General features: G+C 40.4%; 1 long non-coding RNA gene across 1 annotated transcript in view; it reads left to right on the top strand.

Annotated features, from left to right (window-relative positions):
- The window catches only part of LOC122789245, a 746,442-nt gene extending 728,244 nt beyond the window's left edge, over positions 1–18,198 (top strand). Inside the window, exons 3-4 of the long non-coding RNA XR_006362792.1 lie at positions 257–366; positions 16,977–18,198. This is a non-coding gene — a long non-coding RNA (uncharacterized LOC122789245). The remainder of the gene's footprint in view (positions 1–256; positions 367–16,976) is intronic.
- The last annotated feature ends 7,716 nt before the right edge of the window (positions 18,199–25,914 follow it).

The raw sequence follows: 25,914 nt of genomic DNA, 5'->3' as shown, positions 1-25,914 counted from the left end.
TTGATTTATGTATATTACACTTAACAAAAAGTGCTGCACAACATGGTAGAAATTTTTTGTCTTTACTGCTATTCGTTTTTATCAGCATACTCCACTGAATGATACTGCTATCTTTGGAATAAATATCTTCATTAAATCCATAGTATTTTTTTTTAATTTCTAACACTGCAGTAAAATTAAAGCAATGTTTGGTATGAATTGGATTTATAAAAGGCGTTTACTCTATTGTAATATATTGAGCTGTGTTTCTCTACAGAACATGTATCATACTTAGCTGCTATTGACAGTTACCTCCATTCTCTACATAAGATGACCGAACATGCTAATGCCAGGTGCTGTTTTTTAGAACATGCCTTAGCTGAAATGGTAAGCTACACCTTCTACTCTATACCTCTGGCTATGTAGCTATATCTGGCTAAGTCTGTTTTAATCTGAATATAGATTATTTTTATGCATTTGTATGTGGTAGGACTATATTTTTTTAAGACTTACCCTACTTTTACCTGCTTAAAGTAAAATTAAATAAAATAAAACCAGTGCTTGATTCATTATCATGCTAACCCATATCATACACCTTCCCAGGCTCAGAAACCAGGTCATGATGTTCTTGGACAGTAATTTCATAGACATCACATAATCAGAAACTATTCCTAGAGCCATAGTGTCCTCTGCCTTTATAATGGCATTATGGAATTACCACTCTAAATTGTACAATGACTCAGCTACCATACTGAATCTGAATTTTGAATGTTAATTTCTACCATGTCATATAGCTGTGTCCTACGTGGTGCTTCAATTATACCTTGCCTATAACTCACATATTCTTTTAAAATAGACTTCAGTATACTTGCTGGCTTATTGTCATGGTATCTGTTGCTGTGTTTCAGCATCATGTTCTGTCTAAACTAATAATACTCATTTCTGTGAATAAAAAAGCTGCACATCACCTTTTTTTGGTTCCTTTACAATATATATTAATTTATGTTTTACTGAGTATCTACAAATATGGATTTTTTTCCAAACTGCTTGTGCTAGTGTGGTGTCATTTCTTGTTAGACACACATGCTTCTGCTATTATTGTTTTTGGTATTTTTTAATCCTCCTTGATTAGTCTTATGATAAAGCTCAATGTCATTGTTAACTCACCAAAGGATCTAAATCAGCTGTTTGAATGTCACTGTATAGCATTTAGTACAATATATATTGTAAATTATGCTTTGGTATTTAACTTGGATATCATTACTTTACTAAGAAGACATACTAGGGATACAAGTTTGGTTGCAAACATTGTCAATGAATAAATATTTTCATAGTTTTAGGGTAATTCACCATCAATTCTGAGGAAGATATTGCTGTCTGAATCTACGAATAAGAATCCTGTCCCTTCATTACATCTCCCCATTTCAGTAACTGAAAGGTGTTTTCAACATTCATTCCTATTTTTGGAAAAAGCAAAGTAATAAGATCTTTATTGTACCAAACATTCATCTCAGCAATCCATATTACATTACAACATGTTCTACCCAAATATTATCAGACAATTTTATAAAAACAATGAATAGTAAATGATCACAGGCTCAAACCTATTAACACAGACTCCAGTTAAATTTAACCATGCCTTTACAGGGAATTAAAATGTAATTTCTAGTTTATCTTCTTGAAATGCATTCTTTCTTGTATTTTATTAAATTTACACAATTACTTTGCTGCTCCTAAAATTGTATAAAGTTCATTGGTATTTAATGAGATGTGCTTAATTCTTGTCTCCATAAAAATGTTTCTTGTATCTTCAACTGGGAATTGTCTTAAATAGCTGAACCCTGATTTCATCATAGTGCATTTAAAAGGGATATGTGGCAAATTTTTCCATGTTCAGAATCAGCAGATGCCCAATGGCAATGAAATTTGTGTACTTGCCATAACATTCAGTCTTCATGATTTACACCTGCATACTTCAATTGGCCGTGTAGATACAGGCAAATGTTGTTCAGCCCTTTTGAAATTCTGACAAGTTCAAAACTTCTCCAAATGCTCTCCATCTCTCCCAACTGAGCTTTGTCCTAGTTTACCTACATGGTTATACAGCTTTAAACTGCCCTAAAGGCCTTTCTTCCAAGTGTCTCTGCCTGAGTCAATCTGCAGTGGAATGAGGATTGGCTTAAGAGTATATTGAAGTGGATGGACAAAGGATCTAGAAGATCTAAGGGTATGGCAAGTATATAGACAACTGCCATATCTTATGTGATCCAGCATATCCACTTCAACATTAGAAGAAATTCTGCAGCTTATTATATTTGGTGTAGCAAGGCTGAATACCATTCAGAAAGGTAAGTCTAAAGACCTTGAGATCCATCCAGGTTGTAGTGTCTTGTAAAAGTGTTCAGAGAAGACTAAATACAGCAGCACAAATACAATCAATACAAGAAATCTGGAAAAGGGCAGGGAAATAGCCATGATTCTTATAGAATGAGCCGTTTTGATGCTAAAATGTTGTTTTTCTTGTCAAACCAAAGAAAATACATTCTGAAAGCCACCTGTGCAGTGTGATATTGACAGTCTCTCTCCTAACTTATTTGGAACAGTGGAAAGGAAGAGTTCATCATGCTTTCCTTGATCTTTAGTTTCATATAAATAGAAACATAGCTGCCAGTGAACATCTACACATTGTGACAAGTATTCACCGCAGTTTGAATATTAAGGGGAAAAGCTGGCAGATTTATGGATTGGTTCAGATTAGTTTCTGTTGCTACCTTTTGCATGAAAGATAGACCTGTTCTCAAAAAATATGTCTTTGTGGAAAAATGATGTAGTTTATTTGGAGGAGAGAGCTGGGATTTATTAGATATGCATGACAGAAGTAACAGCCACTAGAAAAAAAAAAGAAGATTTTTGTGCAAGAAATTTAGATCAACTTCAGCTGTTGATTCAGAAGAAAGCAGAATCATTTTTTCAGCATAAAATTAAGAACCCTAGGAGGAGTAGGTCTTTTGAGAGTAAATTTTAAACAGCAGCTCCTTTAAGGAAAGCCTTGCATACCTTTAAAGATTCCAAGGAAGATGAATTAGTCAATGATGAAAGTTGAAAATCACAGTTAAATGTGCCTTAAGAAAATAATACCTCTATATCTAATAAAAAAATGTGAGATAAGAACTGAAGAACTACTGGAACTGGGGCTAAAAGATGATAAAGTCCTTTGTTCCAGAAAGAAAACACTGTTCAATTCCTTCTGAAGGTCTTTCTAATAAAAGGCTTTTGGCCAGGTGTAAGCATCTAGATTGCCTTAAGAAGACCAGAAGTGCAGTAGTGGAACTGGAGAAACTATGACATTAGCTTGAGGAAGTGAAGGTGAGGCTTGATGGGTGGATGGAATAGAAGAACTTTGGTGATCTTAGAAGAAGGTGATTCACTAGCAGCTAAGCACACAGATCTGCGACAGGTGCTCACATGCTAGTAACATGCATTACACTTGCTCACAAAAGCAAGTGCTTGAACTCCCACTTGCACAATCTCCTGTTTCTTTATAGCCATCCAAATACTGACCCTATAAACCATATGACCTTATCAGAGCCTGAACTGTAACCCTAAAACTCAGATCCATTTCACAATGCAAGTCCTTGATCCGTTACCCTAAAACTCCACCCTCCAACCCTAAAGGCCCTAATGTATCTTTAAATCCAAACTTCCACTCTCCTCTCTCAAAACCTAAATTCATTAGTCACTCCCTGACCCTAAATCTACATTCCTGCTCCCTAAATCTAAAACTCCCTTCCCTTAACCTTTCACCCCGTAATCCTAAAGTTCCCCATCAACTCCCTAATCCTAAAATCACCTCCCCAAACCTTCTTGCCTTTGCTTATGCTCAGGTTTGAACATGAGTAATAACATGCATAAGTTATAAAGCACTCTAGGTGGTTTTCGAGCACTTGGGACTCAAGTGCCTGTAGTAGAACTTGAGGACACAGCAGAGAGAAGCAATGTTGTTGAAGCTAGACTGAGGCTATGAGAATGACCTTGGTCTTGTTCGATTTGACTTTCTTCAGAAATTTCAAGGTAAATGGAAATGAAGAAAATAAGTGAGTAGCCCCAGAGCCCAGTGCTGGAAAGTTTGCCCTGTAGCCTATGGCCTGTCTTTGGGAAACATGTATGAATACAGTAATCAGTGAGTAGTGCCCTGTTTTTAACTTAGGTCTCATGGGAAGAGTAATCACTTGCGTTAGATTTTATACAATGAGAAATCAGACAAGCTTCTTGTTGTAATTGCTTAACTATTTAAAATTACAGTCTCCTAAGAAAATCACCTAATTTTTAGTAAAGTTGGGGCACATTTCATGTAAATCTGTTTCTAGCAATTTGTATAATAGAGGGTAAAAGAATATATAGGATACCAGCAAAGATTTAAGTATGTCCTCCTAAAATAAATCAGGTTAGAAGTCTGTTGGGAATGCCATTATCCTCAGCAGACATTTTCTTCACAAGCTTAATTGTTTGAGATGCTTCTTTTTATTTATTTATTTTTTTATGAGAGAAACACTCCTTCCTAATCAAAGGCTAGCCCTATTGCTCATAAACATCTGCAAAGTGAGCTTGATACGTAGAGGAAAACAAATGCAATCTTTGAGCCCTGACTTAATGATTTTGATAAAGAAAATATATGGATCATCTTGAATAAGTCATAACTTAAGCCATGTCCATTTACTGTTAAAACTGTTTGTATCCATTAGAGCCATTTTACGATTGTTGATGCTGGCAGTAACTGATAGAGCAATGTTTGGAAGCAGGTAAGTAGCACAAATATTAGAGTTTAGCTTTGTAAATTTAATCCTAGCAGTTTTCATAGTAGAGAAGTACTGCAATGTGATAATTTTCTAAATGCCCATTGATGAATGAAGTGTGCCTAGAAAGCAATGCTTATGTATTTTATCTGAATTTAATATGCCTGGATTGCCAATATAGTCTAATGCTCCTAACATACCATCAATAAAATAATGAGAAAAACATGTGCACCTAATTCTATAGAAGCTCCTTTTAGTTTTCCTCATCTATTACAGCTGACAAGGCTACCAGTTATGTGACACTATTAGTAAGGATAATTGTAGATTTATGGGTGAAACCCTTAGCAGTTTAAACATCCTAGATTCCAAAATTCCAGGCAGAGGTCTTAACCCCAAATCAACAACTGACAGATAACGTCTAAGATGCTATTTCCAGCAGCAGAATAGTGGACCTTTCTCCCTTCCTGTAACAAGTTGTTCTTTTTCACATCTTTAACAAACTGTATGAGGACCCGCAAGGGCTGATGATATTGGTCAAGCTGTTTAAGTTGCTTTTTACTGTTTTCATTGTACAAATATTAATGAGAAGAATAATATCAGTAGTGGGATGGGTTGGGAGAAGAGCTGTTGTCTTTTTGACAATACCCATATTTAATTAGGTGTGGGGGAAGAAGTGGGTGGGCCAGGTAAGAAATGACAATATAGGTTCATAGGTAGGTACTAGGCTCTCTGCCCAAGGGCATTTATAAGCCTAGCCAGAATGTGTTGGCTTTCGCCTCCCTTTTAGATTAGTTTCCTGGGCCTCTGTCCAGCAGGGCCACTGATGTGATCCCAGGTGTATAGTTACGATTTCCCATCCACTCATCAAGATTTCTCTTGAAGAGAGTCAGTGACGGGCTCTGCCTAACATAGATTGGGATTCTGTTCCAGAGAAAGGGAAGTCTCTGGGACAGGAATCTATCCCTCCAGCATGTCCTATTTATTGTTGTGTTGAGGTTTAAATCCCTAGAGTGTGTGGCTCTAAGAGATTTGGTTTTCCTTAGGTGGAGCATGTCCATTAAGTGAGGGTTTGACATGGCCTTGTACATAAGGCAGAGGTCTCCTCTGAGGAGGCTGTAAGCAAACGAGTAAAGATGGAGTTTCTTAAGCTGGGCTGCACAGGGCATCTGTTTGAGGCCCATGATCCTCTTGGTGAGGTACTTTTGTGGTCTTTCCAGCTGTTGCAGGTGTCTAGTAAGGTACATCCCAAATGGGGCATTGTACTCTATTATGGGCCTGATGAGCGATGATTAGAGGGGCACAATAACCTCTCTTGATCTAGATGTGAACCCTTTTGTGATTAGGTGGGCTACATAGAAGGATTTTCTAACCACTTTGGCAATGTGGTTATCAAAGGAGAGATTGCTATCTACTTGGGTCCCCAAGTCTCTAATTACATCTTCCGTACTTAGTGGATTACCTCATATGTGATAGTTTGTGGGTACTTTATTTTTCCCAAAGGAGATGACTATGCACTTTTTGGCATTTAGCTTAAGTCCATGATTCTGACACCAGGTATTCGTCTCCGTGAGACCCTTCTGGAGAATGTCTGTGTCAGCCGGGGAGTCGATTATGGCCCCCAGTTTGCAATCATCTGCGAACTTGGTCAGCCATAGTCCTCCCATGCTTGCCTGTACCTCAGAGAAGTATATAACGAACAGGAGGGGTCCCAAGACTGAACCCTGAGGGACTCCACTTGTAACCGGTTTAGAGTCGGACATAGCACCCGCAACTCTGACCATGTGAGTTCTATCCATGAGCCAGTTTGCAACCCATCTCGTGACATAGGGGTTAATGTTCAAGCTGGTGAGCTTTTCTATAATGCCAGAATGGGGAATGGTGTTGAAAGCCTTTGCGAGGTCCAGGTAGGCTGTGTGGACTACCTTTCCCTCATCTATGGTCTTGGTAACTGTTTCAAAGAAATCAACCTGGTTTAGGAGGCATGATCTGCTTTAACAAAGCCAGATTGGGTAGGGTCCAGTGTCTGGAGGTTCCCAATGTCTTTGTTAATTAGTTCTATGATGATGCGCTCCATGGCTTTGCAGACCAAGCTATTCAGGCTTATAGGGCGATAGTTCCCGGGATCCGTTGTTGCACCACCTTTGTGGAGCGGGATAACTGTTGCTGTACGCCATTCTTTGGGTACATAGCCTGTGGTGAGTCTGAGCTTGAACAGTGAGTTTAGGTGAGGGGTTAGTTCCTTTTGGAGCTCATGTAGGACACAGCCTGGCATGCCATCCAGTCCCATTGATGCTGTGTTCTTGGCTTTGGAAAGGGCTGTTTTCACCTCAGTGTCTGTGATGTCTGGGGCTCTACAATCTTCTGGAATGGACACGGGGCCCTTTAGGGGGTGAGGGGGGGATAAACTTTGCACTGAATCTGTCAGTCAGGATGTTGGCAATGTCTGTTGGTTCAGTGTATTTTTTGTCGTTTTGCACTAGCTCAGAGCAGATCTCAGTGCTGCCACTTAGATTCTTGACATAGCTAAAGAAGGCTTTGTGATTATCTTTAGCATCTTTGGCAATTTTTCTTTCGAAGTTGGCCTTGGATGATTTTATGAGGGATCGTAGTTTCTTGCTGGTACTGGTTAGGGATGCCTTCCCTTTTTGGGATTTTGCTCTGTCATGTAGTAGTTTCCTCCTTCTGTTGTAGAGATTATTTATGGCCTGGGTCCACCAGACTGGTTTCCTCATTTTGGAGGAGTGAGTCTTTGTTTTACTTGGGATGGCTCGATCCATGCATTCCTGTAGGTGCACATAGAATGCATTTGTGAAGGATTCTGCGGTTTGGGCCGCATTATCCTTTAGCAGTGGGGCTTTGAAACATTCCACCTTGGTCTTGAGAATTGTGAAGTTTGCTTTTGAAAAGTTTTTTACAGTTGTTTCCTTGACTGGGGGTGGGGTCGGGATGTGGATGTCTAGTGTGATTAGTTTATGATCTGATCTTACCAGCGACAGGTTTACCTCTGGTGTGGAACATTGGTCACCCATACCGGTGATGATCAAGTCCAATATGTTGTCACCTCCCGTGGGAGTGGTAACCAGTTGTTCCAGGGCGTTTGAGCTTATAAACTCTAGAAAGCATTGGGCAAAGGAGTTTGTACTTGAGTTTTCCCAGTCTATGTTTGGGTAGTTGAAATCACTCAATATCATGGTATTGGGTAGGATCTTCATATTTTCCAGTGTTCTCAGGAATGCTGAGTGGGGGTCTTGAGACAAGGTGAGTGATCTGTAGCAGTCTACAAACTGAAAGGCAGTTTTGCCCACTGTTAGTTGCACATGGATGGTCTCCGAGGTCTCGTGCTGTGCTACAAGCCTGGAGGTGCGGGAATCCTTGATGAAGATGGATACACCACCGCCTTTTGTATTTTGGTCCGGGTTCTGGGGCCGAAAGGTATGGTATGAGTTATAGCCTGGTAGTGCTGGGGTGCACTCTGGAGCCTTGAACCAGGTTTCTGTTACTGTACATAAATCGATTCCCTCCTTGCTGAGGAGTGCCTCGAGTGTGTGCATTTTGAGGTTTAGACTTCTGGCATTGAGTAGCATTACCCTCAGTTTTTTTTGTTGCTTGTGTTGTTTATGGAGGTGGGTTTGTCTTTTGAGCCTTGCCTAAAATAGGCACTTTGGGGTAGCAAGAGCCTTGTCCAGTATTCGAAAGCCCAAGGGCGACAGGTGCAAGCCATCTCTTGTGAAGCCAAGTGGCTTGTCGAGCATGTTATCCCAGGCTGACAAACACTGGATCCCCTTTGAATGACACCAAAAGCTAAGCCAATTGTTAAAATCGATCATTTTATCTTTATACTGTGGCATCATTCTTGGTGATGGCAAGATGCTACTCAGGGTCAGGGCCATACCGGCCTGGGCTACATGATCAGAGAGCTCCTCTATGTCTCTTTTCATGTAGTCCAAGGAGGTGTGTCTCAGGTCATTCACACCAACATGGACAATGACAGAGTCATATTTGTACCTGTTATGGAGTGACCTGAGTGCTTGTGTTATATGGCGGATCCTGGCACCCGACAGGCAGCTTACAGTAACCTTCTCCTTGTTCAGTCTAGTGAGAGGGACGTCAGTGTGTCTGACAACAGAGTCTCCTATTACTAATGTATTGGGTGTGTTGTTTAGCCTTAAGGGCTGTGATTGCATGGCACACTGACTTTGTGAAGTATGTGTTTTGTGGCTGTTGTTGGGGGGTGGAGGTTGTTTGGATGTCTGCTTTGGAGGTCTCTGCTGCTCCGAGTATGTTTTTGTGTATTTATGTGTGTGTTATTGGCCGGTGCCGATATGATTGGTCTAAGTGAGACTGGTAGTGTGGTGCAAGTGTTTCCCTTCTCCTCATGATTGACTGTTCAAGTCTTGGGTTGAGAGAGCTTGGCTTCCAGTCTGGCTGTAAAGTTGCATCTCTCACATACATTTGTGTTTGTCGGAAGGAGGAGATGGTTGTCTGTGTAAATGAGGCAATTGTGGCATTGCCTGAAAATGCCCAGATTCACCAGCTGGACTGGAGAGTACACTTGAAACTGCCCTTTGGACTTGCCTGCACAGATAAAGTAAAGTTTTACTGATTGCCCGGTTAGAGAGCCCTGTACTTCTGTATAGTATAGGGGTGTAGTGCTAGCATTTATTAGTGCTTACTAGGAGATTTGGGCAAGTGCTGGATGGAAAAGAAACTGTTTAGAGTACTTAAGCTGAAAGTCTGACTGGTTCCAAAGGAAAAATTGAAGAGTAGACTTCATGGAGCCGGGAATAGTTTAATCTTAGCTAAACGGCGCTGAGCGATGCGCAAAACCACGCAAATGCGGGTTTTTAAGGCAGGTAAATGAAACAGAGAGAAATTAGCCCAAAACGGCCAATAAACTACTAGTTGCTGGGCTGAGACCACTCCTCCAGGGACAGATAGGCTGCTCAAAGCTCCCCACTCTCACTGGTGAACAGAGAAACTTCCTCCTATCCAAGTAAGGATATGGGCAACACAGGAACTTGTACCACAGCCCTGAATTCAGCAGAATCTGAAAACAGGACTAGACTAGCTTAGAAAAGGCGGGAAACAAGAATTTTGTTGTTTTTGTTTTTTTTTCTTTTTTTTACAGATACAACAGTACACTACACAAAAACACTTTAAATGCTTTAAACAGACTAGCACACTTGAGTGTGTAGCAAGCAACAGTTAAACAGATGCTTTTAACACTGAAAACGACTTTAAATGACTGAAAGTGCAAACAGCAAAAAAAGCAAGTATTTCAGCAGAAAATAGCTTTTTAGAGTACAGAAATGCTAGTAGATCGCGTTTTAGGTGAAAACTAGCAGTCGCAGGAGAAAAATGCAAAAAAAATACTTAAATCAGTTGAAAGTCTGTCTTTGTCTCTCTGCTGCTTGTAATACTCTGCAGGACACCATGAGGAATTTAGCTGAGTTGAATACAAGCGCAAAACCGCTCAAATGCGGGTATTTAAGGCAGGTCGATGAAAGAGAGAGAAATTAGCCCAAAACGGCTAATAAACTACTAGTTGCTGGGCTGAGACCACTCCTCCAGGGACAGATAGGCTGCTCAAAGCTCCCCACTCTCACTGGTGAACAGAGAAACTTCATCCTATCCAAGTAAGGATATGGGCAACACAGGAACTTGTACCACAGCCCTTTATTCAGCAGAACCTGAAAACAGGACTAGACCAGCTTAGAAAAGGCGGGAAACAAGATTTTTTTTTCTTTTTTTTACAGATACAACAGTACACTACACAAAAATACTTTAAATGCTTTAAACAGGCTAGAGCACTTTAATGTGTAGCCTACAACAGTTAAACAGATGCTTTTAACACAGAAAATGACTTTAAATGACTTTGACTATTTCAGCAGAAAAGAGTGTTTTAGAGTACAGAAATGCTAGTAGATCGCGTTTTAGGTGAAAACTAGCAGTCGCAGGAGAAAAATGCAAAAAAATACTTAAATCAGTTGAAAGTCTCTCTTTGTCTCTCTGCTGCTTGTAGTTGAGTGAGGAGCAGCCTCAGGAGAGGAGATACAATAAGCAACCCCCACACAGAAGCCTCCTGAGTGTCCATTCAGTCTCCTTTTACTTCTCCACCGTCAGTGATCCTCATATCAGCAGTAGCATTCATTACTTGACAAATTCAAATTCCAGATGTAGTATTTCATGAAAAAATGCAGTATTCTGTTCCAGGCAAAGAGTATAAAATGAAGCACATTACCCTAAATAATATACGGCCAAGCAAAAGTGCTATTGAACACACTACAATACTTGGATATGACTTTTAACTTAAGAAATGTAACCTAAAACAGCACTAGTATGATGCAGCAACTTGCACACATGGCTTAGTAGCGTGATCTGCAAATGAAAAGCTAAGGCATATAAAAGACTATCCCTGCTTCCCCACTTATTTCTAGTTCTGTTTCTCCCTTTTTCAAATGGAAAATCAGGTTTAAGATTAGTAACTTTTATGTGTGAAATGTTCTATTCTGACCTTTTGAACATGAGACATCTCAGGATGTGTGCCATTCCAAAAGAAGGCATGCATACAACATATGCAAGTACGTGAGTCCTTGTGAATCTGTAGAATCTTCTTGCACAATTATAAGATACTGGTGTTAAGCTCCTGTGTTCTTGCAGATTTATACTAAAATTGATGATTTACACCTTGAAATCCTGGCATGCCATGTCAAATGCACTAGGTGTGCAATATGATGACATCCTCAATAAACATGTTTCTAATATTCATGTAATTATTTATACACAAACACACAAATTGTATATGTGTATGTGCACATATATATATATATATATATATATATATATATATATATATATATATATATATATACACAGACAGTATGTGTGGTCGCAAATCAGCTGATTGCACATAACATCCCATTTATCTGAGTGATATTGTAGTACAGCATTGATCAGTGGAATTTTCCCTTCTTTCACTGTAGTGCAATGTTGGAGTTGATATAAATATTTGTAGCAGGAGAAATGAGGGGTACATGGTGGACTGCCCCCCCCCCCCTCTCAAAAACAGTTATTTGTGTTTTTATTTCAATCCTTTGTAGATAAGTGTTAAGGTGCTTTGTGTAGTGAATTTGACCATTTCCATGAATATACACACCAAGATGTTAGGCTCCTATATATATGTGTGTGTGTGTGTGTGTGTGTGTGTGTGTGTGTGTGTGTGTGTGTGTGTGTGTGTGTGTGTGTGTGTGTGTGTGTGTGTGTGTGTAGGTGGGGATGCTGCAAATAACTTGTAGATTCTGAAGAAAAGTTTTGGATACTTTGCACTAGTGTACTATATCCACCTAGTATTAGTGAGCATCTATTTTTTGTATAAAGAAAAAAAGAAAAAATATATGTTTTTGTTATCCTGAATTAACCTATATTAGCCTGCTCTTGGAAGCTAAGCAAGGTTGGGCTTGGTTACCAATTGGATGTGAAACCACCTTGTAATACCTTTTTAATGCCATACCGCTTGAATATTTTTTCAAAATTGCTTTTCATGCTACTAGTGTTTGTTTATCACATGAGTTGTGGTGTTATATAAAAGAAACTGATTGTTTCATTTGTTTAGAAACTGGTCTGAATGTACATCTATAATATGTATAAAGAACCAAAAAAATGAATACTCATATTACACTGAATGAGCCCAATCTTGCTTGATTTCCCAGCTAGGGTGGGTTGGGTTTAGTTAGTATTTGGATGGGAAAGAATCTGGCAGTGCTTCTTTTTATACCATACTGATTTTGTGTGTTTTAAAAAAATATTGGTTTGTTTGCTGTTGGTGTTGATTTATCACATGATTTATGGTGTAATATAAAAGGAAGTGTTTGTTTCATTTGTTTAGATACTAACAAAACTGGTTTATCTCTCTTTTCCAACTAAACAGGGGAGAACTTATTTTTTTTATCACACCAGAGTGCTGGTTTATTGTTTTTTATATGAAATACATTTTTTCCATGCACCTGGTATGTGATACTGTTTCTGTGCAATACATATTTTTGATCTCATATATATATATATATATATATATATATATATATATATATATATATTTATGTGTGTGTGAGTTTATGCTAAATCCACTATACTGCAACATAAGTAAATGATAATACTTTGAATTCAACCAGTTAATAGCAAATACAAACTTACTGAACCTAATAATAAATATACTCTTAATACCACTGCTTGCAAAACAATGCATATGCATTAACTGACAGACTTCTACCAACAAAATTCAAAAGCAAAATAAAATACAACTACACTAAAAAAATGCTATTACCATTTTCCCATCCCAAAATTTTCAAATAAGAGCAAAATCTCACTTAACATACTTATGTAGTGAACATTCCTCTTTCATTTTTTTCTGCAACCATGTAACCATTAAGTCATTTTGGACTAACTATTCTTATTTCATTTCCTGACTCATTTTTATATTGCTGTCAGTGTACAATTGTATTTATTGTTGTTTGGGTGGATTAACTCTTCTGTTGCTGAAGGTATATTTAATGTTTTAGCTCAGGCCTGTGGTGTAGAGAGATAAAACCCTAACTACGACCCAGGTGATCTGTCAGTGATTAGTGGCATTGGTGCTGGGGGGTCCAGGTGTGAGATTATTGACTTAAATAGCTGATGCTTGCTCACCAGTCCTCCAGAGGGTGAGGGGCCCTATCCTGGAATATTTGTGAACCTGTCCAGTTCTCAGGTGCTCGTTCATGGAAGTGGACAGCAAAAGGTCACACTGTTATGGAGTACAGGTGCCTCTGAGTCGGAGATGGTGTATTATGAGCCATGCAGCCAACAGTGCTGAGGGGTTAGGAAGGATGGGATGGGAACCCCACCAAACTGAAACATTGTCCCACTCTTGTAATGCCTAAATATAATTGCCAGGATAAGTACTGAATGAATAAGATACTCTAGAGTGGGAATGAGGGGGCAGGAAGACTCTTGTGTAGTTCAGAGATGTTTACTTGTCAGAGCTGGGGGGGGTGGGAATGAGCCATATGGGGCACAGGTAAGAGAGCCAATAGGCCTACTCCCAAGGAAGGGTAAAATATATTTGATATTTTGTATGTTACAGCTTTGTGGGTAAGCTCATTAACCTGTTGACTATAGAAGTAAATTAATGGATGGGAAATCACAAATGAATCCCCTCTGTAGCACCCATGTTCCTCATGGATAGGGGCAACAAGCAAATAGCTCAACATTTCATTATTCTACCTGTCTCTGGGTTATTTGTATGTAAAATAAAACTGGAATGAAAAGCTAGGCTTCTTAAGATCCTCGCAGATCAATAGAGCTGTAAATGCCAGTGAACCGACTGTGTTTATAAGCATTACATTCTTCTGTGCAGAATTCATAAAATACTGAAACAACTTTTGGTCTCAATGAGTAAAGAAACCATTCAGAAACTCTTGCCCCTCAGTGTAAAGACATTGGCCTTAAAATCACTAGAAACAGATTCAAATCCAAGTAACTCCAGTGAGAACTAGGAATACTTAATGTTATAACTGTCTGTCTGCCTATTTGTCCCATTCCTGTCGTACATATTTGAAAACTCTGTTCCAGATTGAAAGTGTGGTGTTATAGTTAATAGAATTATCTTCCATTACTGGCTTTTCTAATTATTATAAACATTATTATTGCAGAAGGACAACTGAAGTAGTGGTATACGCTTTCAGGTGCCCCCTTGACATCCCTGTTCAGCTTTGGAACACCAAGCAAAGAGTATAAAAGGTGGTGTACTCCAGTACATAAATTGCTGATAAACTTTGTGGTTTCAGTTTTCTGAAGGTATTTATTTATATACTTACTTACTGGATGTTCAGTGCAGCATAAAAGGAAACTTGTTAAGTTTGAAATAGATTTTTCTTGTTCATAGACTGTGTTTATTCAGCTAGCTCTTTTTTAGGTCAGAAAAGAAATGCAAAAGCAATCCGAGCAAGATTCAGGACCTGAGTAAAGACAAACTATTATTCTCCTGGAGACATTCTAGTTAATTGTTAACTGACATAGTCAGAATTACACTGTAATGTGATGGAGGTTATGGGGATCAAACTCTGTGCAGTAAGATATAGTTTTCTTGCAGTTTATTTCTTCTTCGGTTATGGTCTACTGCCAAATTGATGTTAGTGGGCATTTCTCTTATAACATCCTACCAAAAACATCTCTGGTCTTAAACAGTCTGAAGAGAAGCAGACTCTCATGCTAAACTTCAGCTTCTAAGCTACACTAACCCTCAATTCCTAATCCTGGATTCCAAAGTACAAATAACAGGAAGCATTGTAAAGCAAGGTTGATTTAATTACTCAAGAGTGATAAAACCGGCAGTTGGAAAAGGGATGAGAAAGAGCAGCATTTTGCACTGATCTGCTACACAAATGGTGCTAGTCCCCACAGGGAGAAGAGATTATTAGGCTGAGTGTCTGTCAAGCATGTGGACACAAGAAAAGAAAAAAAAAGGCCAGCGGCAACACAGCAGCCCCAGAGAACGAGAGAGGTTGCTCTCCGCAGCAACCTGGGCTATGCCAAAGAATTTCTGTAAGCTGCCAGCCTCCTGTCTTTTTTCTTCTGACTTTGCCTAGCAATGTGGCAGGCCTCAGCTTTTGTCAAAAGAGATCAAAGAGATCAGGAGGGGGGTCTTCGGGGGAATTGTTGCCCTGACTATTGTCCAATGACACAATTCACCTTTCTGATCTTTTGTGCATTCCCATTGACTGCAATTATTAACTTAGCCATTGGGCATAGAGAGAAAGTGGAAGTGAGCACTGTCCTTTTCCTTCATTCTGCAGCCAGTGGCAGATCGAGGGAGGAGGCTAATGTCTCCCACATGTCGTAGGAGCATAAGGGGCTGCCTCACTGGCACATAGGCAAAGAAGACTCAAGCGGAAAGGGGTGGTACAAGTGAGGTACAGAAACAAAAGGAAACAGAGAGGCAAAGGCAGGTACAGAAAGACAGGGAGAGAGCCCAAAGGAGTCATTGGGGGTGGGGTATCCATGTCATTGTGCAAAAGAGAACTTCGTTTTTTTAACAGATGCTCAGGCAGATGGTAATAAAATAACAAAGATGGGTGAGAGAAAAGGGAATGGGGAAAGACATTGCTGATTCCAGAGAAAAAGAATGAGAGGAGACATTAGTTGTAAGATGATGAAACAAAAACACAAGTTGAATTGCTGTTTACATGTAGAAACGCCAGGAAGGGGAGGAGCAGCACACCAGTATTAAAATAAAATTTATGATAATGCCCAGTGCTATGAAATTAGAAAACAGTGTAACAGCAACTGTAAGGCCTAAGAAAATCTGACAGAGTCCCGGATCTTACTGATTCTTGCTTGCAAATTATCTGCTTGTCAGTAGCTGTAGTTATAATTAATATTCTGAGAAGAGGGGAGGAATGGGGCAGATACAGCACTGCTCCCAAATTAATCGAGGGCACTTAACAGCCAGTACTGTTCAAATGGCATTATTATGAACTGTTTAGTCACAGGTGGAGTTAAAGGCCTAGGGAGGGATATTAGCTGAAATTGAATGGCTTTTAATTTCTTTCTAACGAGAGGCAGAGGACAGGGAGTCAGTAATACACTGGAATCAGCTGGCCCTGCAGTCTGTAAAAAAAATCAGGTACTTTATTTTATAGCAGAAACGAAAGGCTGTGGTTGTACTAATGCAAATATAGGTTTCTTGTAGTGGAACTTTTCTTCATAATCTGTTGGTTCCTATATAGACTAAAGGAAATGCTGATGTATATATATTTTTTAACTGGACTTTTAATTAAGGGCTGAAAAAACTCTAAGATAGTATTACTCAAATGAGTAGCCTGTCACCCTGGGGAGGCTGATGCCTGTTTCAGTGGAGGTGTAAACAAGGATGGAAATGTTTTTTTTCTTTTTATTACTTTTTTACTTTTATATGAATATAAATTTGCCTATGTCACAAGTGATAATTCAATAAAAAAAAGTCTGGAAATGTTGTACATTTTAACTATTTTGGCATGGGTCTGTGGGATCAGACTAAATGCATAAAGATAGTCAGCAAATATATATTTCCAGATCAGTAGTAAAATAATATTATACTCAGCAAAATCTTGGTTATTTCATGTCTGCATATGTAACCAGAAAGATTTTTGTATGGAGAGGTCAAAATAATTTTTTTTTTTTGCTTTATAGGCGTGGTCCAAGGACTTTTGCGTGATTTGTGGGCTGCTGACTGTCACAGGATGTAAGAGAACCTATGTTCTAGGAAATTCCCAGAAATCCCACAATCAGATTTACAGAGGTCTTCATGGATCAATGCTGATATGAATCAAATTGTGTTAATGTACTGGGATTGTTGTCACAAATACCCATTTTATTGAATTATTTTCTTGCCCGCAAGCCAGTCACATTTTATGGACCTTTTTAGCAAAAAAGCAGCCAAATCATCTAATCAGTAGGGAAGTTTTTGGAGTAGATTGAAGAAACCAGAATACCTAGAAAAAATAAACACATGACATGGAAAGAACATGCAAACTCCACACAGAGTAATTAAAGATTAGGGCTGAATCCCAATGTGATGAGGCAGAAACATGAACTACTGAGGCACAGTTCTGTCCTTTCTCTTCTCTGTTTTACTAGCATACTTGACCCTATTCAAACAAAACCTTTACTACTGGATGTGAAATCATAAATTTACTCCTGGTCTGGCCCCCATATCCCTTATGGACAGAGGCTGTCAATAAGAGAAATATTGTCCTAACTAACACTCCCCTTACAAATCCTTACTACCTACTAACATGTCCCCCCCCCACATGTGATACTTGGGACACAAATGGCTTGAGGTTCGTAGCTAGGCTTGTAATGGCCTTACTGGTTGTTAGCCTAGTAACAATCTATAAACCTATGAACCTATGCATGTCAGTAATTAGTGAAATGTATCAGATTATATACAACAGTTTAATTGTACAGGAAAATAACATGACTAAAACGTCTCAAGCCTCATCAGCAATACACATTTCAAAACTATCCCTACATTATAGGCACCCCTAAGTTTGACTTAAAACTTTGATTCATCCCTCTTACAGTAGGACATCTTTGAGGAGTTCCAAGTTAACTGTATCAGTATTTAAAAATGTCACTAATTTGGGGCCTTCTTCTGAATTATTTTTTGCTTTGTCCCTAATTTTGTTGGTAAAAGGTTGAAAACTATGTAGCAGTACAGCTGAATTATAGGATTTAGAAGTACAATGTAGAAAGGTTAAATTCTTAACTATATTTGTGTTGCACTCAAGCTTCTACTGCCCGTAATTTTTAAGGAAATAAATGTACTTTGGAATTGCTGTCTTTCTGCTTGTAACGATAATCATTTCTTTATTGTCTCAATTCACTTGTTATTATTTACTTAACATTTGTTTACCGGGAAAGTTTGACTGGGACAAAGCCCATTTTAGGTGGAGGCCCAGGGAGAAATACTCCAGACGCATGTCTTTGGAATGTAGGGGGAAACTGGAGCACCCAGAGGAAACTCACTTGAATGCAGGGAAGACATGCAGACTCTGCACAAAAGGCACCCCAGTTGAGAATCGAACTGGAGAACCTCTTGTTGTGAGGTGGCAATGCTAACCGCTGCACCACCCTTGAACTGAAGTAGTGAAATATGTCTGAAGAGTTATACTCTTCAAAGTTATTTCAGTAGTTTAGAAGCACATGCAATGTCTACTGTTATTTCCTAACAGAAGTCTGTCTTAAGTTGTACTATAAATTTGCATTATATTTTTAATTTAGGGTCTTTCTTACCCTATTCTACACATTCTTGTACTGTTTCTAACCTATGATGAATTTCATATGAATACATATCTACTTTTAATGTATTCTCTGTTTGTTTTTATAATATAAAACTTTATCTGTAAATATACAGTATAATTTTCTGTAATAATTTTTACATGCCCAATAAAAAAAAAAAAGAAAAAAAAAATTTCCTTGTTTCCCGTCTTTCCTGATCTAGAGTAGTCCAAATACAGGCTTTGCTGTATTCTGGACTTTTGGAAAGTTCCTGTGTTGCCCATTTCCTTTCTTGGATAAAGGGAGGCTTCTTTGTTCACCAGTGGCAGTGGGGAGCTTGGAGCAACCTATCTATCCCTGGAGGAGTGTTCCCAGCACAAGAATCTGGTAGTGTATTGGCCGTTTTGGGCAAGTTTCTAGCGCTTTCAAGTCCCCCTGTATAAAACCCGCTTTAACGCGGCTTTGCGCATACCGCAGCATCGGGCAGCGCCGCTTAATTGGGTTTAAACCATTCTCGGCTCCACAAAGTCTGCTCTTCACTTTTTCCCTTAGAACTGATCTAGTTCTCATAATAAACACCCTATTCCCACTCTAAAGCCTGGCACTTGCTCACTAAAGCAATTATATAAGTCAGCACTAAAAAATTAAAAGCACTACACCCTCACAAACTCCCCTTGAGTACTTTGTTTCCCATTGGCCCTTTTTTTCAATTATAAAGGAATTCCCAATACTATTCTAGTATGTCCAAAGGTCAGTTGTCAATCTCCTCTCCGGTCCAGCTGGTGAATCTGGGAATCTTGAGGCAATGTTACAACTGCCTCATGTACACAGACAACCCTCTCCTCCTCCCAACAAATTCCAACACATGTGAGAGATGCAACCATATAGCCAAACTGGAGGCTAAGCTCTCTCAACTCAGTACTGGCGTAACCAATCAGGAGGAGAAGGAAACCACACTCACTACAATTCCAGTCTCACATAGACCTACCAGGACAGCAAACCAAACACATAAACACACAAAAACATACTCGAGGCTCTAAATAAAAATCTGCCTAAGCAGCAGAGACCTCCAAAGCAGACACCCAAGCAACCGCTACCCCAAAACAAAACACGTGCAACACATAGCTCACAAAGCCAGTGTGCCGAACAGTCACAGCCATTAAGGCTAAACAACACACCTGATACACTTGTAATAGGTGACTCTATCGTCAGGCACACTGACGTCCCGCTCACCAGGCTGAACAAGGAGAAGGTCACGGTGAGCTGCCTGTCGGGTGCTAGGATCCGCCACATAACACAAGCACTCAGGTCACTCCAAGGCAAGTACAAATATGACTCAGTCATTGTCCATGCTGGTGTGAATGACCTGAGACGTACCTCCATGGACTACATGAAAAGAGACATAGAGGAGCTCTCTGAGCATGTAGCCCAGGCCGGTATGACCCTGACCTTGAGTAGCATCTTACCCTGACCAAGAATGATGCCACAATATGAAGACAAGATGATCAATTTCAACAACTGGCTTAAGTATTGGTGTCATTCAAAGGGGATCCAATGCCTGTCTGCCTGGGATGACATGCTCGACAAGCCACGATGCTTCGCTAGGGACGGCTTGCACCTGTCACCCCTGGGCTTTCGGATATTGGCAAAGGCTCTTGCCACCCCATAGTGCCTTTTTTAGGCAAGGCTCAAAGACAAACCCACCTCCATAGGTATCACAAGGGATAAGAAACTAAGAGTAATGCTACTCAACGCCAGAAGTCTAAACCTCAAGATGCACGCACTCGAAACTCTCCTTAGCATGGAGAACATCGATATCTGTGCAGTAACAGAAACCTGGTTCAAGGCTCCCGAGAACACCCCAGCACTACCAGGTTATACCTCATACCATGTTTTTCGGCCCCAAAACTTGGACCGAACCAGAAAAGGAGGGGGAGTATCAATATTCGTCAAAGATACCCACACCTCCAGGTTGGTGGCACAGCACGAAGCATAAGAGACTATCCATGTGCAACTAACAGTGGGTAAAACTGCCTTCCAGTTTATAGCCTGCTACAGACCACCCTCCCAAACCAGGGAACCCCACTCGGCCTTCCTGAGAACACTGGAAAATATGAAGGTCTCTCCAAACACCATTATATTGGGCGACTTCAACTACCCTAACATAGACTGGGAGCATTACTTTAGCTCCAACACCCTAGCCCAAAGGTTCCTAGAATTTATAAACTCAAATGCTATGGAACAACTTGTTGCCAGTCCCATAAGAGGGAAAAACATACTGGACCTGATCATCACCAACATGGGGACTCTATGCTCCAGACCAGAAGTGTATCCCTCACTGGTAAGATCAGACCATAAACTAATCTCACTAGATATTCACATCCCGACCCCAGCCCCTGCCCAGAAAACCACAGTGAAAAACTTCTCTAAAGCAAATTTCACACTCCTCAAAACCGAGGTGGAATCCTTCAATGCCCTCGGGCCTGTGGAAAATACGGCCCAGACTGCAGAATCCTTTATAAACGCATTCTATGAACACCTTCGGGAATGCATGGATCATGCAATCCCAAATAAAACCAAGACCCAATCCTCTAAAGTTAGGCTTCCTGTCTGGTGGACCCCAGCCATAAACAAACTATACAATAGAAGGAGGAAGCTACTACATGATAGAGCAAAATCCCAAAAAGGGAAGGCATCTCTGATCAGTATTAGCAAAAAACTACGGGCACTCATAAAATCGTCTAAGGCCAGCTTTGAGAGAAAAATTGCACAGGACACTAAGGATAATCACAAGGCTTTCTTTAGTTATGTTAGGAACCTGGGTGGGAATTCCCAGATATGCTCAGAATTAGTCCAAAATGACAAAAATACACGAACCCACAGACATTGTCAACATCCTAGCTGACAGGTTCAGCGCAAACTCCCACCAAAAGGGCAAATATCTATCCCAGCAGAGTGCTGCCCCCCTGACATCTCAGATGCTCAGGTAAGAGCCGCCCTCTCCAAAGCAAAAAACACAGCATCAATGGGACCAGACGGTGTCCCAGGCTGCATCTTACATGAACTCCAAGAAGAACTAAACCCAAACATAAAACTACTGTTCAATCTCAGCCTTACTACAGGATATGTACCCAAAGAGTGGTGTACAGCAACAGTGGTCCCTCTCCACAAAGGAGGTGCCGCAATGGATCCTGGAAACTATCGCCCCATAAGCCTGACTAGCTTGGTCTGCAAAGCTATGGAAAGGATCATCATGGACCTCATAAATAAAGATATTGAGGACCTACAGACACTGGATCCTACCCAGTTCGGCTTTGTTAAGGGCATATCCTGCCTCTTAAACCTGGTTGATTTCTTTGAAACAGTCACCAATGCCATTGACGAGGGGAAGGTAGTCCACACAGCCTACCTGGACCTTGCAAAAGCCTTCGATACAATACCCCACTTGGGCATTATAGATAAGCTCACCATCTTAAATATAAACCCCTATGTCACTAGATGGATTGCAAACTGGCTCAAGGACAGAACCCACATGGTTAGAATTGCTGGAGCCATGTCAGACTCCAAACCAGTTACAAGTGGCGTCCCACAAGGCTCAGTCCTGGGACCTCTCTTGTTCGGTATATATTTCTCGGAGGTATAGGCTAACACGGAAAGACTGTGGCTGACCAAGTTCGCAGATGACTGCAAACTGGGCGCCATAATCGACTCTCCAGCTGACACAAGCATCCTACAAAAGGGCCTCATAGAAACAGACAACTGGTGCCAGAGCCATGGCCTCAAGCTAAACGCCAAAAAGTGTATAGTCATCCCCTTTGGCAAAAACAAAGTGCCCACAAATTACCACATAGGTGGTAATCCATTAAGTACGGAAGAAGTAATTAGGGACCTGGGGACCCAAGTTGATAGCAATCTCTCATTTGACAACCACGTGGCCAAAGTGGTTAGAAAAACATTTTATATAGCCCACCTAATCATGAAGGAATTCACATCTAGATCAGGGGAGGTCATTGTGCCTCTTTACTCATCCCTCATCAGGCCCATAATTGAGTACAATGCCCCTTTTGGGATGTACCTTACCAGACACCTGCAGCAACTGGAAAGACCCCAAAGTACCTCACCAAGAGGATCAAAGGGCTCAAACAGATGCCATATGCTGCCCGGTTAAAGAAACTCCAGCTCTACTCAGTGGCATACTGCCTGCTCAGAGGCGATCTGTGCCTGACATATAAAGCCATGTCCAACCCGGAATTAATGGACATGCTGCACTTCAGAAAATCCAAATCCCATCGAGCTACGTGCTCGAGAGACTTGAACCTCAGCACTGAAATAAATAGGACATGCTGGAGGGACAGATTCATAACCCAGAGGCTCCCTTCACTCTGGAATAAAATCCCAGTTCAGGTTAGGCAGAGTCCCTCATTGACTCTTTTCAAGAGGAATCTTGATGAGTGGATGGGAGATAGTAGGTTTACCCCGGGTATCACTTCTGTGTCACTGTTAGACAGAGGCACAGTATACTAACGTCGAAAAAGGGCATAGCAAAATTAATTTAAAAAGGGTGGTGAAAGCCAAACACATTCTGGCTAGGCTTATAAATGCCCTAGGGCAGATAGCCTAGTATGAACCTATAAACCTATAATATGTATTGAAAAGATACAGTCTAAACATTTCAGGTTTTGATCAAATTATTCTGGCCCTTACCCACATTAGGAACATGCATGTATCTTCTTCAGTTCAGTTGTTTACCATGACAGAGAGCCTCTGTAATGTATGTGTGTGTGTGTGTGTGTGTGTGTGTGTGTGTGTGTGTGTGTGTGTGTGTGTGTGTGTGTGTGTGTGTGTGTGTGTCTGTCTGTCTGTGCATGTGTATGTGAGTCTTGTCTGTCAGTCTGTTTGTTTGCTGTACCACTCATTTTTGCTTTCATCAACTGTACAGATTTTTGTCTCATATATTTGGTTTGTTTCTCATAAAATGAGTGGTTTTCTGGCAAATCATTCAGGACTGAAGATGCTAAATAATGACAAGCATTTGAGTTTCACACTTCATATCCTTCAGAAGATGCATGCTAACACAAATCCTATTATTCTAACAACATTTTAAGTTTATTAGAGCAATATTTAAAATCTTTTCCTATTTTGTCCCCCTATTATTTTAGGCTTTGTCCAGATTTCTTGTGCTAAGAGGTTGAGAGGTATGCATACATACAAAACCCACTTGTCAGCAAAAAAACAGAATAGCAAGCCACAGCAACCTCCAATAAGGCAAAAGTGTTTAATATTAAGCGCTTTTCGTCTTTTTGCCTTATTGGAGGTTGCTGTGGCTTGCTGTTCTGTTTTTTCTGCTGAGTTTTGTACGTTTATCTCGCTTCCTAGTTTGTGTGAGGTATGCATACATGCTTTTTGCAGGGTTCATGGAGCTGAAACTTTGACCGATGTGTTTCATTCAGTTTAATCTTCTTCCAGTGTAAACTCACTTAATAAAGGTGAAATGCACTAGACTACATTATGAAGTGAGTGTGAAGGATGCAATGAGGGAACTGCCCCACCTGCTTGGTGATATGTCTTTCATTTGCTCTCCTGCATTTCAGTACATCATCTACCTCTCAATGTAATCATCATCCCACTTTTCCTGTTTTCTTCATGGGGTCAGGGTGTCATATCAAATGTCACCATCTCTCTTTCTGTCCTGGTTCAGTGCCACTGTCCTACCTTCCTCACCAGTCATGCATGACTGTAGTAGGTCTTCATTCACACAGTCTATCCATCTCTTCGCTAGATGCCCTCATTTCCTCTTGCCTTCTTCCTGTCTGTCCTAAATCTTCTTCACCATATTGTCTTCTGCTTTTTTGCACATGTGCCCAAACCACCATAATCTGTTCTCTTTGACATTCCCTGCAACAAGAGCTACTTTGGCTTCTGCTCTTATGTCCTCATTTCTTCGTCTGCCCCATGGTGTGCATCCTATTACCCATCTCAGGCATTTCCTCTCCAACAGTTCTAGTTTCCTCAACTGCTCTGCCTTAATTGCCCAGGTTTCTGTATCATACAGTAGTACTGATCACACCAATGTTTTGTACACCTTACTTTTCAGCTTTTTTGGCATTCTTCTGTCACACACTACCCCTGACACTCTATGCCAGTTGGCTACAGCCCTTCTGATTTTAACTTTGACCTCTTCATTCAGATTTACCTTCTCCTCAACCACCCCTCCCAGACACTTTGAAGCTGTTAACCTGGTCCATTTTCCCCTTCTTTCTCATATCTCCGCTTCTTCTGATTTCCTCCATTTGCTGCCATTGCAACTGTCTCATCTGTGCTCACCCCATGTCACATGGATGTGTATTTCATGCCTTCAGTTCTATATTCCATTCCTCTATCCTTTGCTAATGTAGTCCATCACCAGTATGAACATCAGTGGGGTCAGAGATGCACACCCATGCCCACTGGGAACCCATCGGTGAGACTGAACACTGTTCATACTTGAATCATTGGGTCCTTGTACATAGCCTACACTAGTTCTACCAATGTTTCTGGGACTTTGAATCATCACAACACTGCGCTGCCCAAATCAACTTTTGTAGGACGTTGTCATATGCTTTCTTCAAGTCTAGGAATGCCCAGTTGGACTCATTCCTCATCTCTAGCTTCTTCTCAACTATCTGTTTCACTGCAAGCATCAGGCCAGTTGTACTACATCCTGATCTGAATCAGAGCTTCTCATCTCTCACCTTACTTTCTGTTAGTCTTATTCATTTATAAATCACTCTCTCTCCAGAATTTGTATACATTGTGACAGACGTTTGATACCTCTCTGCTGCCCACATGTCCTCTTTGTTCATAGGATCATAGGAGGTTACTAGGCTATCGACCCAGAGGTAATTTCAAACCTAGCTGTTTCATCCCAGTGTAATACCACAGATACTCTAGTCGGTACCCAGGATTGTATTTATTAATGATTGCCCATGTCCAGGAGGGCCGTGGGTGCTATCCCAGTAAGAACGTATGTTGCCCCATCCATTTGTCCAGGTTCCTTTTAAACAGTGTTATAGAGGTGCTGTGCTTCACATGAATTGGCAGCCTAAAGACATGGCAGTTGCTGGGAGAAAAATCTGGCCCTCCTGCATGTCCTATTCAAGTTGCAGGCCACTTGTACATTGGTAATAGAATACATATTCTGCGGTCATCTAGGAAATGTCTTTCTTTCCATACTGCTGTGAGGATCTTCAGGAGCCATTTCTCCCCTATCTCACCCAACCTCTTTATCATATCTTCTGTGTCCTCATCTGAGCCAGTTGCTTTCCCCAATGTCATTTTCCTTAGTGCTGTTCTTGTGGGCTTCACCTCC

The sequence above is a fragment of the Protopterus annectens genome, chromosome 14.part0 (genome assembly GCF_019279795.1).
Source record: "Protopterus annectens isolate FY-2018-M chromosome 14.part0, PAN1.0, whole genome shotgun sequence".
NCBI classification, from domain to species: domain Eukaryota; kingdom Metazoa; phylum Chordata; order Ceratodontiformes; family Protopteridae; genus Protopterus; species Protopterus annectens.
Note: the sequence above shows the minus strand (reverse complement) of the source record. Positions and strands in the feature narration are given on the sequence as shown.